At 39.7% G+C, this 16,683-nt stretch overlaps 1 long non-coding RNA gene across 1 annotated transcript; it reads left to right on the top strand.

The window, feature by feature from the left end:
- Positions 1–10,078: 10,078 nt before the first annotated feature.
- On the top strand, positions 10,079–14,364 carry LOC148222846 (uncharacterized). Its single transcript, XR_015805494.1, has 3 exons — positions 10,079–10,213; positions 13,506–13,603; positions 14,226–14,364. It is a non-coding gene; the product is annotated as an uncharacterized LOC148222846 (long non-coding RNA).
- The last annotated feature ends 2,319 nt before the right edge of the window (positions 14,365–16,683 follow it).

The following is a 16,683-nucleotide window of genomic DNA, read 5'->3' as shown; positions in this document are numbered from 1 at the left end:
AATGGAAGTAATTCTGTTTGCAGCTATAGGAGGTTTCACATTCAGAGACAGCCAGTGTGAGATGTATATTTGATTACTTTTCCTAAGGATCTTTTCAACATCCAGGAGAAAAGTTAAGAATAAAAAAAAATGTCCTTTTTTATTTAAATCTCACTACCCATGCGACAATTCAGGTAGAATAAATATTAATTTTTTAAACGTGCAAAAGAATAAGCAGCAGAAAAAAGCCATAGTTTCTGTTTCTCTAACTTCCAGGTTAATTTATAATTTGACTGTCATTATGGTTGTAGTTATTTCCTATTCTCAGTGTATGGTGTGGTGACCTCAAATCCCCACCCAGTAGATCACATACTCCCCCACAGTGGCATAGAGGAGAGAATCAGAAGAGTAACAGTGAGAAAGCTTATGGGTCAAGGTATAAAATCGGTTTAAAAATGACAGGAAAGGGTGGGGGACACAAACTGATGCAAAAGAAGTCACTTCTCCCACAAGCAGACCAGTACCTAGTCAGGCTCCAAAGAGGGGGTACCATAGAAGGGCCAAACCCCCAGTTCTGTGGCTGAGCCTGGCACTGTGTGACACACAGCACCCCTCTGGTCAGCCCCTGGTGCTGTCCTGGCTGTGCCCACTCCCAGCCTCCTGCCAGCCCCGTGGGGGACAGAGCTGAGGGGCAGAGAAAGCCTTGACACCCTGCAAGCCCTGCTCAGCAGCACCTCCAACACTGGAGTGCTAGCAGCACAATTTTAGTTGTGAGCTGGCAGGTGCAGGTTGTGATGGAGCAATTAAATCCATTGCACACAGCTTCATTTCAAAGAGGTTTTTTTTTTCCTTTCCCCAGTACAGACATTTGCTGTCTTCTTTCCCATTCTTCTGCACCATGATAGTGCCTCCTCCCTTATTACATCCTCTCTATGATTCTTCACATTGCTACCTTTCCCAAAAGAAGTTTGTAACTTCAACAGTGTATTTGTGCAGGCAGGCAGGAAGGGCAAATGGGGAGCTATGTAAGTATATTTTGGACTGTGTAGGCTAAACAACAGCTCACATCCGTGTCACAGCTCAACATTCACTTGAAGAAAACTGAGTCAGAAAATATCAGAAAATTTCAGCTGTCTCAAATTAGACTTAACAAGATCAATAAAGATACCACAAAGGAAACAGTTCAACTTTGCATCCTAGAGGAGCTGAACCTCTGGTCCTCTGCATTGTACTTAAGTGCTGCTGCTTTGTGCTGCTTAAAATTGTTTAACTTTTTCTGATTTTTACAAAATCTTGATATTCTAGTCAGTCATTTCATTGTATTTCATTCCAGCTCTGAACAATTCCAGCTTAAACTGAAAGTGAGAAAAAGGAATAAGAATTTCCTTTATGTAGTGAAAATATTAACACTTCAAACGAAGAAGGAAAGCTTTATTTGGAAAGGTAAGAGAGAAAAGATGGGGTGGAAAAAATGAGAAATACTGGCAACCTTTCTCTTAAGACTAGAGTAGAAGTTGCTTTAGCTAAGGTAGTCTGTAAATTTTCCTGATGTTATTCTGATACAATTCTGAAAGTGAATGGGGTATTTTTCTCCTTACTTTGTAAAATCAGCTTTTAATTAGTGTTTCTAAACTCTAATGTGTACATGTATTTATGTTAGTACATATGTGTATTGAGTTTAAAAATTTCTACTCCACCACTTTCCAGTAACCTCTAGGATTTTTGGTGCAAATAAAAAAAAATAGAACTTATTCTCCCTTCATAGAAGAAATGAGAACATTAACTAATTTTAGCCTATCCACCACTTTACATCATGTCTCTGGTATTTCTGTTCTTTGTTTCTCTTGCTTGTCATGTGGCTGAGAGAGTAGTGAGTCTTGTGTCTCAGGCAGTTCCTCATTTCAGAGGTGGAAAGATTTTTATTGTCAAGCCTTTGTGCAGTGTAAACACTTTCCCCCCCTCTTTTTTTGCCATTCTCTTGGTAGCTCGAAGATACTCGGGTTTTCCTCTGCAGAAGGTAATTCTGCTGGTGAGGATCTCTGTATATTTAATGCAGAGCATTTGTCCCTCTTCCAGGCTTGAAAAGACGGTCAGAATTCACGCTTAGTTTTGCTTTTCTTCCAAACACTCCACTTGCCAGTAAGGTCAGAGCTCAGTGAAGCCGAGCACCATTAATTACAGTGTTAAACATTCCTGAGCTGTGGCTCCAGGCCCCTGTGGAACCAGGCTGCCCACACGGCTGTGAGCACAGCCATGGCACCGGGCCCCCGTGGAAGCTGGGCTGCCCACACGGTGTGTGTGGGTCCATGGCTCCAGGCTGCCCACACAGCTGTGAGCACAGCCATGGCACCGGGCCCCTGTGGAACCAGGCTGCCCACATGGTGTGTGTTCAGCCATGGCACCGGGCCCCTGTGGAACCAGGCTGCCCACATGGTGTGTGTTCAGCCATGGCACTGGGCCCCTGTGGAAGCTGGGCTGCCCACATGGCCATGAGTGAAGCTATGGCTCTGAGCCCCTGTGCCTGCCCCTATGGCTGTGTGCGGGGCCATGGCGGTGCCTCTGCCTGGGCTCCCCCTGCCCTCAGCAGCTCCATCCCACAGAGCCCAGGCCTGGGCGGCTGCTGGGGAGGAGGAACGAGGGAAGGCGGCCAGAGGAGCCTTAGGGGCCTGGCTGCAGCTGGGGCGACTGGGGGAAGTGGGGCTGGGCCCTCACAACACCTCCCTGGAAGGAGGGTGAGACTTGTCTCCAAACTGTGCTTTAGCCTCAGGCTTGTTTGAAATTCTCCTTGGCGTGGGATGGGAAATAACAGGAGTGGGGATCCAAAGATAGGTCAGAGGTGGTTGGTGTCATTGTCCTGGAAGTGTAATAGGTGCATTTCTGACAACTGTGCTTTTAATGGTGAACCATGGAGCCTGGGCCACCATGGGAGAACTCCCCATAGGCCTCCCTCACAGCTCCTGTGTGGCGTTTGGGCTCTGTGCCTCTGTGGTTATGGCACAGAAGTTCCAGGGGTCAAACTTTGTCTGGGAGAACAAAGAGGAACAAAAGATTTTGCAGAAGAACATTTTGGAAGATCCCAGGGAATATTTTCTGCCCCTGCGGGGAACCACAGGATTTTTGCTATCACACAGCATTTAAAGGGGACCCTTGCTGCTATCTGTGCTATTCTGAAGTCATAACAAGAGTGAGGCGAATGACTTTAAAAAATATGTATTTTTTATATGAAATGGAACTTCATTTACATGTAGTTGATGTAAATACAATAAGTTTTCTCTAGTAAATATGTGGTCTGATAGGAGCTGCTAGAATCAAAAATAAAGGCAAGTTATTATCAATTTGGCAATTCTGAGCAGCTGCCTATTTTATATTTGAAATAAATGCCTGGAAAGATTTTTTTTTTTTTTTTGAGAAAAAATTGGAATTAGGCTACTATGAAAGCACAAAAGTATTCTCTCTGTCTGAGGATATTGTGAATATTTGCATTGCTCTTTTTTGACGCTATGGGTAATAGCAGTAGCAGCATGGATTAAACCTTTCTCACAGAGCATGGCATAGGCTGTAATAGAAGTCTCACAAAAGAAAAAAATCATTGCTTTGAAAAACCTCAAAAGATACATTAAAAAAAGAAGCTTCATGCTTATGGGTATGGTAACCCTTGATAAAAGGCTACACAGTCCTGGCTCTCAAAACACTCTTGAAATTAAATTAAATCCATTGAAATGCTTTAGTAAAGGCCTAAGAAGTAATAGCTTTTATTCTGTCAGCGTGCCCTACTGGATCTTTCCCTTCCAGGCCACCTGAGTTCCTCCTCTTAAGAGCAGAGATGATTGTAATATGTGTCCCAGAATCTACAACATTACAACAGTTCATCTGTCCATTTCACTTCTCCCCCTTTTCCAGATAGGGGTGAACACTGTATGCAAAGTACTGAGAGTCTCAGAAATCACTCTTTTTCTGAAAGCCTCTTTCTGGCCACTTGACTCCTCTTTGCCTTCAGAACAAAACCAGCTCTGCTTTTATGAAATAAGCTGTGATAGTGCAAGCAGCCATTCCTGCATTTTGCCCATGCCAGCAGCTCCCTGTCAGTGCTGCTGCCCAGGGCCTCATGCTGAGTCTGACCTGCAGGCTGGCTTCTGTCCCCAGCTGCAGGTGCAGCACTGCCAGCCCTTTTGCTGGCTCCTACAGCCGTGTTCTTAATGAATCCCACATGGGAAGGAGAGGGATAGACGAGGTGATGAAAAGACAAGGCTTTCTCCTTGTGAACTTCAGCGAGGTGCAGGGGCAGGCACTCACCTGCATATGTCAGATAAATGTTGTGCTACAGTGTCAAGTGTTGTGGATGGTGTACAAACTGACTGTAATAGCAACAGGTTGATATATTTTTCATAATGTGTATATTATGACCCATGTACTCCAGTAAAAAACCCCAACAGGAATGTGTGCTGTTACACTGGGGACTGCTCTGAAGCATTACAGGTAAAGCACTATCATTTCCTTGAAATTTCCAAGTATAAATTACTTCCTCTCCTTGTAACATCTTTGATATCAGTATTTTCTTCTGACTCTCACATTTTTGTTTTTGCAGTTCTGCAGCATGTGAAACACATGTTATTATAAGTATTGATGATACTGAAAAAATAACAAGGTTCTACAGCACAGAAACACGTGTCAATAGGTATGTGAATTAAAGGGTGGGAGGGGAGCTGACGGTAAGAAGTTCAGAAACCTGACTCTTTACAGTAACTTTGACTTCCTCTATATAAAATTTTGCCGTTTTGAAGTTTGCAGGTTAAATATATAAAGGGATGACTTGGCTATTGGAACTTTCCCCTTCCTCTGACAGTATCTGATAAGGTTGTTACCAACAAATCAAAGGTTTGTGTGAAAATATGCTTATGTGGTTAGGTGTGTTTTATCCTGTTATTTGGCTTACAAATCTTCATAGCAGCTTTGCAGCCTACCTTGCCAAAGAATCTCTTTGTTTTAGAAAAATGACCTAAAAAATAATTTTGCAAGGGAAACACCCAGTGTTCTCTGCAGGAACACGATTTGAGCACATTGACTCCTATTTGAGAATGAAAATGTTTTAGTTCCACATCTACCAGCAGTTTGCTTGACCCCTGAGGCAGCAGCAAAGAGGCATCCTCAGCCCCCAGGGTCAAGAGGCATGAGTGCTATGGCATGACAGGGCCTCTACTGCAGTCTGAGGACAGCCTGTCTGTGTCCTGGCCTAGAGAGGATACAGAGATGAGCCAGTGCTTTCCTGCACCCCATGATGTCTCTTAGTTTTCCAATAGCTGCAGGTAGCAGTGGGGAAAATGTGGTGAAGTTTCATTTCTAAGGTTTGTTCAAGGCATATAAAGACGAAAAATTGCTGCATATGTTTAGGCTGTAACTGCTAGAGTTAGTTACTCTGGCTTGCACTAATAGCCATATGGGAAAATGGAGAAGCCTTAGAGCTGTATTTCTTCCCCCAAGAACTCAGTTAAATGTTTTCAGACTCATGGTTTTCGGTCATGTTACTGAATCACAGCCTCTGCACAGCCATACAGCAGCAGGCTTTAAAAGTCCAACAGAGGAAAGTCTGAGTATTGGGAAGATTTGGCTTGAAGATTTCATTGCATTTGCTGCAGTGATTACACAGACTCTGAAAGTTCAGAGTTTTAGTAGTAGGTGAGGTGGCAGCAGGCTCCGTGTTTGGAGGAAACCTTCATATTAAAAATAATTATTTCACAGCAGAAGTCTTTCAGATTCCCAAATGAATCAGGGAAACAGGATCACTCCAGAGTGGCATAAATGGAAGGCTTTGCCTCGCTTTTAAAATTTCGGGATTCACCATCGAAGTGTCTACAAGAAGCAATGTCACTTTGGAGTCCTAGAATTTCAGAGCTATCTTTCTAGTTATGCTGAGAATAATCAGGAGATGCTTGTGTCCGTAATCTTCCTGGTCCGCTATGTCGTTTTTGCAGCTAAAGAATCTTAATTCTTTCATAGCTTTTGTATGCTGGGCATACAAAAATTAAGACTTTTCCTTCGGACAAAGATATACTGAGCAATCTGAACCTCATTTTAGTTTGATATCCCAGTTTAATTTTCACTTTATTGAGGTTCAGAAAGTTGCTCCACACTGATCAATAGAAATACATTCTGGAGTGGTGAAAGCATAGAAAAATGATTTTTATATTTTTTCCTCTTCAAATATACAACATGATTTTAAACAATCTCAAGCATTCAGCCAGAGTGATTGATTTATTTGGAACTGATCAATGGTCAATAGTATATTTGAATTATCTAAGATAGTTACAAAAATGAATAATTTTTTTTTTATTTAAGTGTAGTTTTCCTGTTGCTGAAGGAGGTGAATGGAAATGAATTAAGTTATTTTGTAGTCTTGTCTTACTTGTTGGGTGTTCTTACCACATGGGCAAACACTGCCAGATTAAAATATATTATTTTGTGTAGGCTGAATGATTCTGCAGTGTTAGTGGGAAGAGATTTCTTTGATGAAGTCTAGAGAGCTCCCATACAAAAATACCAGACACTCATTCTACCATGTTTTGCAGTGTGGAATTTTTTCAGTTGGTACTGGCAGTTACAGATCAGGGAAGAATCCTCAGTGAACGTGTGATGGTTGGCGTGTGCACGTGCTCATGCATCATGTCCACAGAAATGTTGATGAAAACCTCTACCAGTCCTACTCTGTTACAAAAAGAATTTTCAAGTCTCTACCCCTTTCTCTGAAACATCTTCAGAATGATTCCAGAGATAAGAAGAAACATAAAGGTGGGATTCAGAAGGCAAAAGTCTTTTATAAACTAGAAGGGGGAAAGTATTTTTGAAGTAAAATTTAAAAATCCCCAACAAATTAAATGCATTGATCACTTTGAATTACCCAGCTAGACCTGCTGATAATGTGTGTCTTCTAGCTATTCTACCCCTCTCTTCCTGAAATATAATTTTTATAAGTTCACAAAGCCAATTTGAAACATGCAGTGCAATGGGGTCCTATATCAGGGAAGTCTTAGCTGATGATAGCAAAGAGTGTGTTGGTTTTGATGTATTCTAACTAAAACTAAGAAGGATGGGACAGGTTTTAATCTGGACAGCTCTGTGTGGAATACATAAATATACAAGCATATATATGTGTCTGAATAGACATAGTCACATAAATATCAGAAAAAGCTGCTCAAGTACATGGTAATAGGTCTTTAGTGTTTATTTGGTGCATTTTAAATACAATTTTTCTTTCATATAGACTGCATTTTCAAGTTCCTTTTCTCTCTGTCCTTCACCTCACTGGAATATTCGATTTCTTTGCACCTAAGACCAGCAGGAGGTCTGTAAAATTGCTCTTTTTTTCAGTAAGAACTACAGGTTTTGGTCTATAGTTTTAGTGTAGATGAAAGAAATAGTGGATTTCTTTGAAAAAAACCCAAGGAAAATTGGGACCATTTTGTTCAATACTACACCACTGCTTCCAGTAATTGCCTTGGACAGTTTGCAAGTCTTTCCACTTTATGTAAATACATTAACTTTTGAAAATCCCTTATAGCTGTGAGGTGGGGCCTTTTGAAGGAGGCGTTCTTTTGAAGATTCGAGGGTCTCTTAAACACACATTTTCTTTCTTCAAAGTAAATTTTGTAGACTCCCTGTCACAAATCTTTCTTGTTAGGAATTCTGCTTGAAGAACTGTTTGAATTTCAATATCAAGTATTTCAAACAAATACAACTAATGCCTCAATACATTTTTCTTAGGGTCAGTCAGTGGCCCTAAATAAGAAAGGGAATCTCTGATAATTTTAATTCTATTCCCAGCAACCCTTTGAAGAAAAGAATAAAAATAAAATCTGAGCTTTTTAAATAGTTAGTCTTGAAAACCAAGAAAGGGGAAGTAATTAAAGTAAACTTCCAATTTTTGAAGCTGCTTTCTCTGCTTCTTCATTTTGTGCTCCCATTCCCTATATTTTTGTAAGATGAGTGAGAGGTGAAAAACTGTAACAGAAAATAATGCAATAACTTATAGGTAGGTTTTGGTCTTGACTTCTAAACAGAAGAAATAATTAAGTATAAGCATGTGTGTAATTATCAGTTTAAGCAGTCAAGTGAATTACAGTTATATTTGAGTTTTCTGTAGTGAAATTCAGTTCTAGGAAATTTTAATGACTGCAGGACAAGTGATCTGTTTACACATCACTGAAGAGTGAGGCCGTAAGACTTTAGAGCATTTACCTCTGAATTTTTATTGTAGCTAAGAATAGATTTTTTTCTTGATATAAATTTGAACATTCTGAAATGTTATAATGCAAAGATTGTGTAGGCTACAAATCAAGAAAGAGAAAAGGTACTAGTAAAATTTAGATATGGAGAAAGAGAATATCATACTCTCAAGAAATTTGCATATTAAAAGCTAGAATTTTTCTCAGTGTCTCTGCACCTGTGGATGGGAGGAAGTACATAGCTCATCTTGATTTTAAAGCCTTTAGCTATGAGACAATTAAGGAAGAACATAGATTTCTTGAAAGATTGTCTGGTTTGTGTTACGAGATTACACAGCTCAAGGACACCTTCTTGTTAAGAAAACCAGAAGTGAACTTTCTTCTTTAAGTCCAGCCTCATTTTTACAGTCAGGGTCTCCAGGAAATAAGATCATAAATCTGGAATGTAATAAAATACTTTCCCATAATTCAAGGTCAAGTTGTAAATCTAAGTTACCATGTCTCTTACTAGATATATATTTGCTCTGGTTCTTATAGCTAAAAGCTTCCAAGAAGTGACCCTTTAAATGCTATTGACATTAATTTTAGCAGCAAGTTTGAACATTACCCTTGCAGAGCTGGGCAGTATGAGCTGCTTAAAACAAGTATATGCTCAAAGGTTTTTGTGCAGCATGGAACACAAAACATTTAAAGGGCTCTCTTTGCCTGATAATCCTTCCATGGAAAAATGCCAATTATTCTGCAATTTCATCCATCTTTACATACTCATGTACATGGTCCTGTGTGTACCTACAGATACACTGAGAATCCTGTGGATCATTGCCCTTTTGGAACACTCCTTGGGACTTCACAAATGCCTGTGGAGCTGAGGGTAGGGCACAGCAGCCTGACATCTAGGTGGAGCTGGAGGTAGTAAAAGCACATTGCATTGTACTGGTGTCAGTGCTTTCTCTGCTGAGATTTTTACCAGCATCCTACTTGCACATACAGAGCTCTCAGTGACCACCACTTCTTGCTCCACTATCTGCTTTTCTCCTCTACTCTTCCCTCTCCTCTCCTTCCCTCCCTCTCACAATTGCATTGCTTGACCAGAACACGAGTGTGCTGCCCAGAGCTGGCTGTCAAAGGGTGCCTTTCCCCGAGCACTGGTATGTCAAGGGGGAAAAAGAAAGCCTCTGTCAGTGCTTGTCCCCAGCTTAGAAGAAGGACAACACAAATCTCTGCACTAGCAGTGTATGTCATCCAATGATGAAAGTGTCCAAATTATTTCAAATAATCCTGCAGAAACGGTCATAAAGTGACAGCTCTATCTTTTTAAACAGAAAACTCAACCTCACACTTCAGCAGGTAAGGGGAGGAAGAGATACTGGTAACTGTGTATGCTATAGGTAGATTAAAATATGTGGTTAAAGTACATGCCAAGACAGACTGGGACATAAATGCATCCCATCAAAGGTACTGTCTAGAAGTGTTATTGGGAGGACTGTGTAGTGGATCATTTTGCTCCATACAATGTGTTCAAGTCCTATCATGTCAAAAGGGAGGTATTGACAAGCTGAAAGAGCAGCCAGGGGCCAGGGAGAGTGAGAGATGTGCTCTCAGCGCTTGGATTGGGCAGAACTTCAAATGTCTGCACACTTCTGCAAGCTCTCCCCTGCCCCAGAGCAGGGTTTGTAGGTCCTACAGCACCTGGGAGTCAGTGTCATGTGTGCTTTAGTTCAGTGCAAGCTTCAAATCACCCAATGTATCGTGACAAGAGCTAAGAAAGCAGCTTACCAATTAAGAAAAACCTCAGGCATCTGACTCAAAAGGTTTTGCTTTTAATGTAGTCCTTAGATGAGATTATGGATGGTATTTATCTGTCTCTCTACTTTTCTGCTTTCAGTAAGAAAGTCCTGGCAGCTGTAGCAGCTGGATTGGTGAAAAGAAGCTTGGTACCTCTGATGTACAGAATGAAAGCTGAGATATCAGATAGGTTGTCCCCAAAGGATGAGTCCTTTCATCCAAAGAATCCAAAGGTAAGAAGACATGCACTCACCTCTAGTGTTTCAGTACGTTAAATTGAGGTTGGAGATTGAGGGCCAGGATATCAACACTGCTGTTTTCAGCTCTCAGAGTATTCCTTACTTCAGGGACCTACAGTGGGCTGCAACACAATGTCTCAGCTGATCTCCACAAAGTCCATCTGCAAAGAGAGCTACCAGAGACAACATAAATGAAGTAGTGGCTTCCCTGATGTAGATGAAATTTCACTTAACTAGAAAAGGTGGTTATATTCAGGTCCTCAGTGTTGCAGCTCTGCACCATTTCTGGGCCTTGGTAATTATAATACAGGAACCAGAAAGTGAAACCAGCTTGGAAAGCTGAGAGCCGCATTGATTTATGGGCCAAGCTGAGGCAGGAGAAAGAAGCAGCAGTCAGAAATTTGTATTGTTTTTCAGTTATAACTTTATTTGATCTAACAGTATTAATCTGACAGCCCTGAAAAACACTGTTGATGATCTTTCATGACAGTAAGGGTATTAAATATATCTAATGTTGCAGTTAAACAAAACTTGCTTCCACTACATAAATTTTTTACAGATACAGCATAAAAAGTAGTATCAGTACTTTAAGTAGGTATTTGCTGGGATTCAAGATAAATAATCTATTTGACAGGACTTTGGGGTTTTGTTTTTCGTTTTAAGCTCTTACTTGTTCGATAAGCAGTTATAGGAGGTTTGGATGATAGGTAGATAATTTATAAAACTGGTTTCACATAATTTAACAATTGTAGATCATGAAAACCAAACTATTTTGCCCCTTAATTAATCTGAATGTTAATGAAAGCATAAAACTATTTAAAATAGGTAAATAAGTGTAGATGCATGATCCTCAGAGATCCCATGGTTACATGGTTGTATAAAGAATATGTACATTTTCAGCCTGCTCAAATTTCTAATACGAGCTAGGACGTGTATAAAACCCCGGCTTTCTCAAAACTACTTTTTCTACTTCCTGTTACCTCTTGGAGTAGAGCAGAGGCCATTGTGGAAGCAGCAGAGAAAAGCTCTTCCTACCTTGCTGTTGAACTTCTCTTTTCTCACCCTGTTTGTGTTCCTCATGCAAAAATATGCATGGAGCTTGTTTTCCTCAGGACTGGTATTTTGGTGTCCAAAAATTGTAGTAGTATGTGAAAGGTATTTCCTGCTAGAATGGAGTGTAAGTAATTCTGACCTTACAGATTCATGATTCAAGAAGGTGGTCTGTGAAGAGTAGTGAGACTGTTCAGGGTTTTTTCAGGCTGATGTGGGAAATTTGGAGAAAGGAAGAGAAAGGAATAGCCCCAAGGATTCTTTGATCAGGGACAGTGGAGAGCAGGCAGGTCTTGTTTTATTTGCTATCGTCTGTTTTAAATTGTTCCTATTTACAGTATAAGGAGGAAAGGAAAATGATCAGGTTATTTGCTTTTCTTAGACAAACTTATTTGTGAATCTGTATTTGTCCATGGTGGTTGGCCTCCTCGACCTAAAATGACAGTATTCTGATGGAGGGGGTGAAGTTTCTCAGGAAATTCACCCCTCCAGAATGTGTCTCTATTGACCAGTGTGGAGCAACATACTGAAGCTCAGTAAACTGAAAATTAGGCTGGGATATCACACTAAAACGAGGTTCAGATTGCTCAGCATAGCTTTGTATGAAGGAAAAGCCTTAATTTTTGTTTACCAGATTACAGGCTAGACAGATTGATTTTGTTTTAGGAACTGTCACTATTTTTGGTTTGCATCAAAATAAATTTTAAATAATGCCTTTATATTTTAACACAGAATCTCGTGAACTCTAAAGAGGATCTTTTATGAGAAGAAGAAAAAAACAGACATTCTTGCTAAATAATTGTTGCATGAAGTTTCATCTTCTGTGATATTTCCTAACGTACTAAGCATAGGAAGTAACACTTGTTGTAAGGCAGAAAGAGGATGTGCAAATATTTTGTGCTGATCTGGGGAGTGAGAGCACATTACCAAATTAGTATATCAGCCTGAGCTTGGTATGGGAAAAATGAGCTATTCTAGCTAATAATTTTATTGCCAACATTTTATCACTTTTTAGAATAAAACTTAAGAAACAATAGTGATATTATGTCTTTTACCTTTTTTTTTTTGTTTTTGACAGAGACTAGATTTTTGGCAGTGTACACATGAACACATACATGAAATAGTTGTGAAATTGTGGTGTTTCTTAGGGTCCTGTTTTAAGAGAAATGTGGAAAGGTTTTTTTCCTTGAAATAAATGTATTTGATAGTGCTGTGCTTCTCTTGTGATTCAGTGGTTTACAGACTCTGATAACTCCAGGTGTTTGGGGAATATCATAGCATGGGATTATCAGCTTTCCCAACTCTTCTTCCATCATCCTTTTTTGGTTAATTTTGGCTCTTCCATTGCACTGTATGCACAGATTGTGTGTGGTTACAAGGCCTCAGCAGTATGTTTCTTGAGCTTTGTGACCCAGTTAAAATAGCCAATTTGTGCTAAATGTCTTTGAATGTTTATTATGAAATGTCCCATAGTGAAACAGAAATTAGCTATAAAATCTAAATAGCAAAACAAATCTATTTATTTTGGTGTCTGCCTTCTCAAGGCTGTCTTTTCTCTTACCTGTCATAAATCACTCAAATATTTGCTTGACTCTGCCAAAATTTGTCTTTCACGAGTCTACTGTTTACATGATTGTTACTTTAAAAGTATATATCCAATATTTTTGTTCTGTTAGCTGACTCTAATTATGCTCATTAACAAGAAGTGATAAAGAAATATTTGCAATTACATGAGTGACTTTTGCATAACTCTTTTTCTTTAAAGTTTAGAATTTACTGCCTTTCCTAAATATTCTGGGTTTTTTTGTTTGTTTGTTTTGTTTTGTTTTGTTTTGTTTGTTTGTTTGTTTGTTTTGGTTTTTTTAATGTGAGAATAAATCAGGACATCCAGTGCATCTTTAGACAGACTTTATTTTTTCAGAGTATCAGCAATATGAACTTGTCGCATTTTAAGATGGCTTGTACTGTGTGTGAAACAAATAAACTGAATGGCTTAGAGGTGTGGAAACTGAGGGAGGGAAATACAGAGCCTGATGTACAAGGTAAAGAAATCAGTGGGATCAGTTTGGTTTCCTAACTGTTTCAAATTCAAAGATGACTATTGCGAATTTATATTATAGAAATCTTCCAGACTCTTTTAGATTTATAGCAGTAGTTTCTTGACAAGCCACTGAGGAAGAAGTAATGCCTGCCACATGCTTATCTTTGGAGACATCTCTCTAACCCTTTTGGACAGCCCCAGAGAGAAAAATCATATCACAATGTGAAGAAGGGCAGGAGATGGGCTATCAGAAGATGACCGACAGCATCCCTGTGAGCAGACCAGCCTTCTAGGTAAAGATTTGTGGTTTATACTTATAAATACCTTGCTCAAAGGCATTTTGTGCTTCTATACAATAATGACTACAATCAGCTGTGGGACTGCATGTCCATCCAAAACATAATCATAGTTGGGATGTTAGAAAAACATTTGCTGTAGAGGAATTCTGTGCTTTATTGGGAAAATGCACACAAATACTCTTGGCTATAAGCACTGTCATCTGACAGATAGTGAAACACCAGGACAACTTGCAGACCACAGCTAATAGGGTATGACAGTAAATCTGACATCCCAGATGGGTGGAAGCAAGATACAGTGGTAGAAGCAAAGAATACAGAAGTTAATATCACAGAAGATATCTGCTTGGGAAGAACAGAAAAAGGGACAGAGAACTCACAGAAGGCAAGTTGGTCTGCTCCTTTACAACAGAGTCTAGAGAGCAGTTAGCTCAGAAGTAGCATGTTGTAGGAAGATATCCTGAAACATGGGTTCAGTAGCTCACCCTGACCCTGGTCCTGGGTAGCTTTAGCTTCAGCTAAAGTTGAGCATTAAGAAAAGATTGAAAAAAAGGAAAAGCCCACCCTGTGTGTTAGCTTCAGAATAAACAGACAGGTTTTTTCTTTATATTTGGTACAGAACACACAAGAAGCAATGTTCAAGAGATACGGGAATGTCCAATGATCTGCAATGAAACCAGAATGCAAAGACTTTGGAAAAGACTGGTTGTAAACATTCTCTTCTTTTTCTGTATGGGCTCTTTTGTATTGACAGGTGCTACTATTCCTTTGACTCGTGTTCTGTCAGGTCTTCTGCAAACATGTCACACCTGTGACTTTATGGTGTAGGTAAGACAGCATTTACTTCAGAGTGTTATGTAATAGAGTGTAATTTTGCATATAATTTGGGAAAATTAACCAGCAGGTACAGATTAGCTAGTACCAAGCCATCAGCAAGTAAGTAACCAGTTTAGCTGAAGGCAGGGTGAAGGTGAAGGTGATAGAGGAGACCTTGCACAGAGGGAGATTGTTTAGTACCTCCAGCTAGGGTGGTATTCCTGAGTTTCAGCCTGATTGTTCAAAACAATGCCCTGCCTGTCATTCAGCTCACTGCCCGTTAAAATTGTGGTTCTTCATTTGTTGAGACAGTCATATGAGTGCCTATAGAATCCAAGAAGTTGGTACTGGGAAATGAAACTGGGGGAAAAAGCCGAATCCGACTAAGAGGAGGAAAAATCTGCCACCGTTGAAGAGCTCTTCTGAATGAGAGTTCAAGAAGTGGTCCAGGTGAAGCAAATATTCAATTAATTGTCATCCCTCCTTTTCACTTTCCCTTTCAAAGTAAATGATGGAAGGATACAAAGAAAAGAGGCTATGGGTAAGAATGTTTATTTGATGTTTTATAATGTAAAATGATCTCATTCACTGTGCAATATTTGAACACCTTATAAAAAGCTAAATCCTGAGCTGTTCTCAGCATCCAGCACTCATTCAAGGAGCAGATGTTCAGCACAAATCGAACAAATCCCAGGGCTTATGGGTATGCTGACACTGTTTAAGTGGGCATGTTAAAAGGAGCTATTCAAGAACATTCATTTCACAAGAACTGAGCCCACAGTTATCCTGGATTGATTTTATGTGTAAGCAAGAAACAGGTGCCTGGCACTTCCAAGAGCTTCTCGTAGGCTTACTGCTCATTTTGGGCCAGATTGTGAAGAGTGCCTGAGGGATACCAGAATACATTCTCTGTCCTGAGCAGGTACAGCACAGATCATGCACACAACATATGAAGTGGAGATGTCAAATCATCATTGCCTGAGGGTTGATAGCAGCAGAGCAGTATGCTTGCACAAAGAGCTCTATTGTTTACTCTTGACCTTAAAATAATTTGATCCAATATGACACATTAAGTAGAAATGTTTTCTTTCTTCAGGGAAATAGTTCTTGGCAATTGAAAACAAGCCTGAAAAAGTATGTAAAAAATAGATTCCTTAGCAAATGTTCAGTGAAATATTGAGACTCTTATATTCTCTAGCATGAACAATGTTTCACAGTTACACTGTCAAATTAATTTTACTGAATAAAATGCATAATGCAGGGAACCCCCTTGATTTAAACAGAGTTGCCCTTGGGATAAATTTATCCTTTGTCCCTTAGTGTTTGCAAAAGTGTGTGAATTCTGTTTCTGTGGAAGAACTGCTTAATTCTGATGTGCAGTGTGCTGAGTATCACTGTGACTGAGCTGAGTCATGTGAGATGACTTTAATGCAAGGGAAATTATGCCAAACTAAGTCTACATTATTTTAAATCCAAATTTTGTATGGAGTATGTAGAGAATTTATTTTTTATTTAGTTACATGCTTTGTAATTTATTCTTTCAAGGCCTCTGAACAAAAGGAAAATACAGGTGAGTTCTTGAGAATGCATTTCTTGAGAAAACAAATTCATACTAGATTTTGTAAACACATTAACACAAAACAGCATTAAACATTAGGACATATTTATGATAATTCAACAAATCTGATGTATTTCAAGAGAGGTGAATCAGACAAGGAAAGATTTGCATCTTATACTGTTTGGGTGGTTTTTTGGAAGTATTGTGGCTCTTTTTATAGCTTACAAAAGAAAAAGAGATGGGTAACTTTCACAGCTGCACATTTTTAATGTCATTTTAGAAATCCTTATTAACGGAAATAGATGGTTCTCACTTTGATTCTTCCAGCACAGGGGAAGCATGCTTCTCTAGTTACACACAGACGTAATTGTGTTAGCCAATTAAAAATTCAGGCTCTGTCCTGAGAAAGGATTTATTTTAAGAGTCTGTTGTTTAACGTACAAGTAGAATAAATTAATTCTCCCATTCCCCCAGAAGGAAAGTTTTGGGTTTTACCTTGGGAAAAGAGGCTGCAGGTTATGTTTGGAAAAAGACTTCATGAGTTCTAACAGAATCATGCAATGTTAAGGGCTGGAAAGGCCCTTGAAGATCATGCAGTCCCAACTCCCCTTTAGTGCACAGGGACATCTCCCACTGGACCAGGTTGCCCAAGGCCTTCTCCAGCCTGGCCTTGAACACTGCCACAGCCTCCATGGACAACCTG

This window comes from Sturnus vulgaris, chromosome 9 (assembly GCF_052056855.1).
Source record: "Sturnus vulgaris isolate bStuVul1 chromosome 9, bStuVul1.hap1, whole genome shotgun sequence".
Taxonomy (NCBI): domain Eukaryota; kingdom Metazoa; phylum Chordata; class Aves; order Passeriformes; family Sturnidae; genus Sturnus; species Sturnus vulgaris.
Note: the sequence above shows the minus strand (reverse complement) of the source record. Positions and strands in the feature narration are given on the sequence as shown.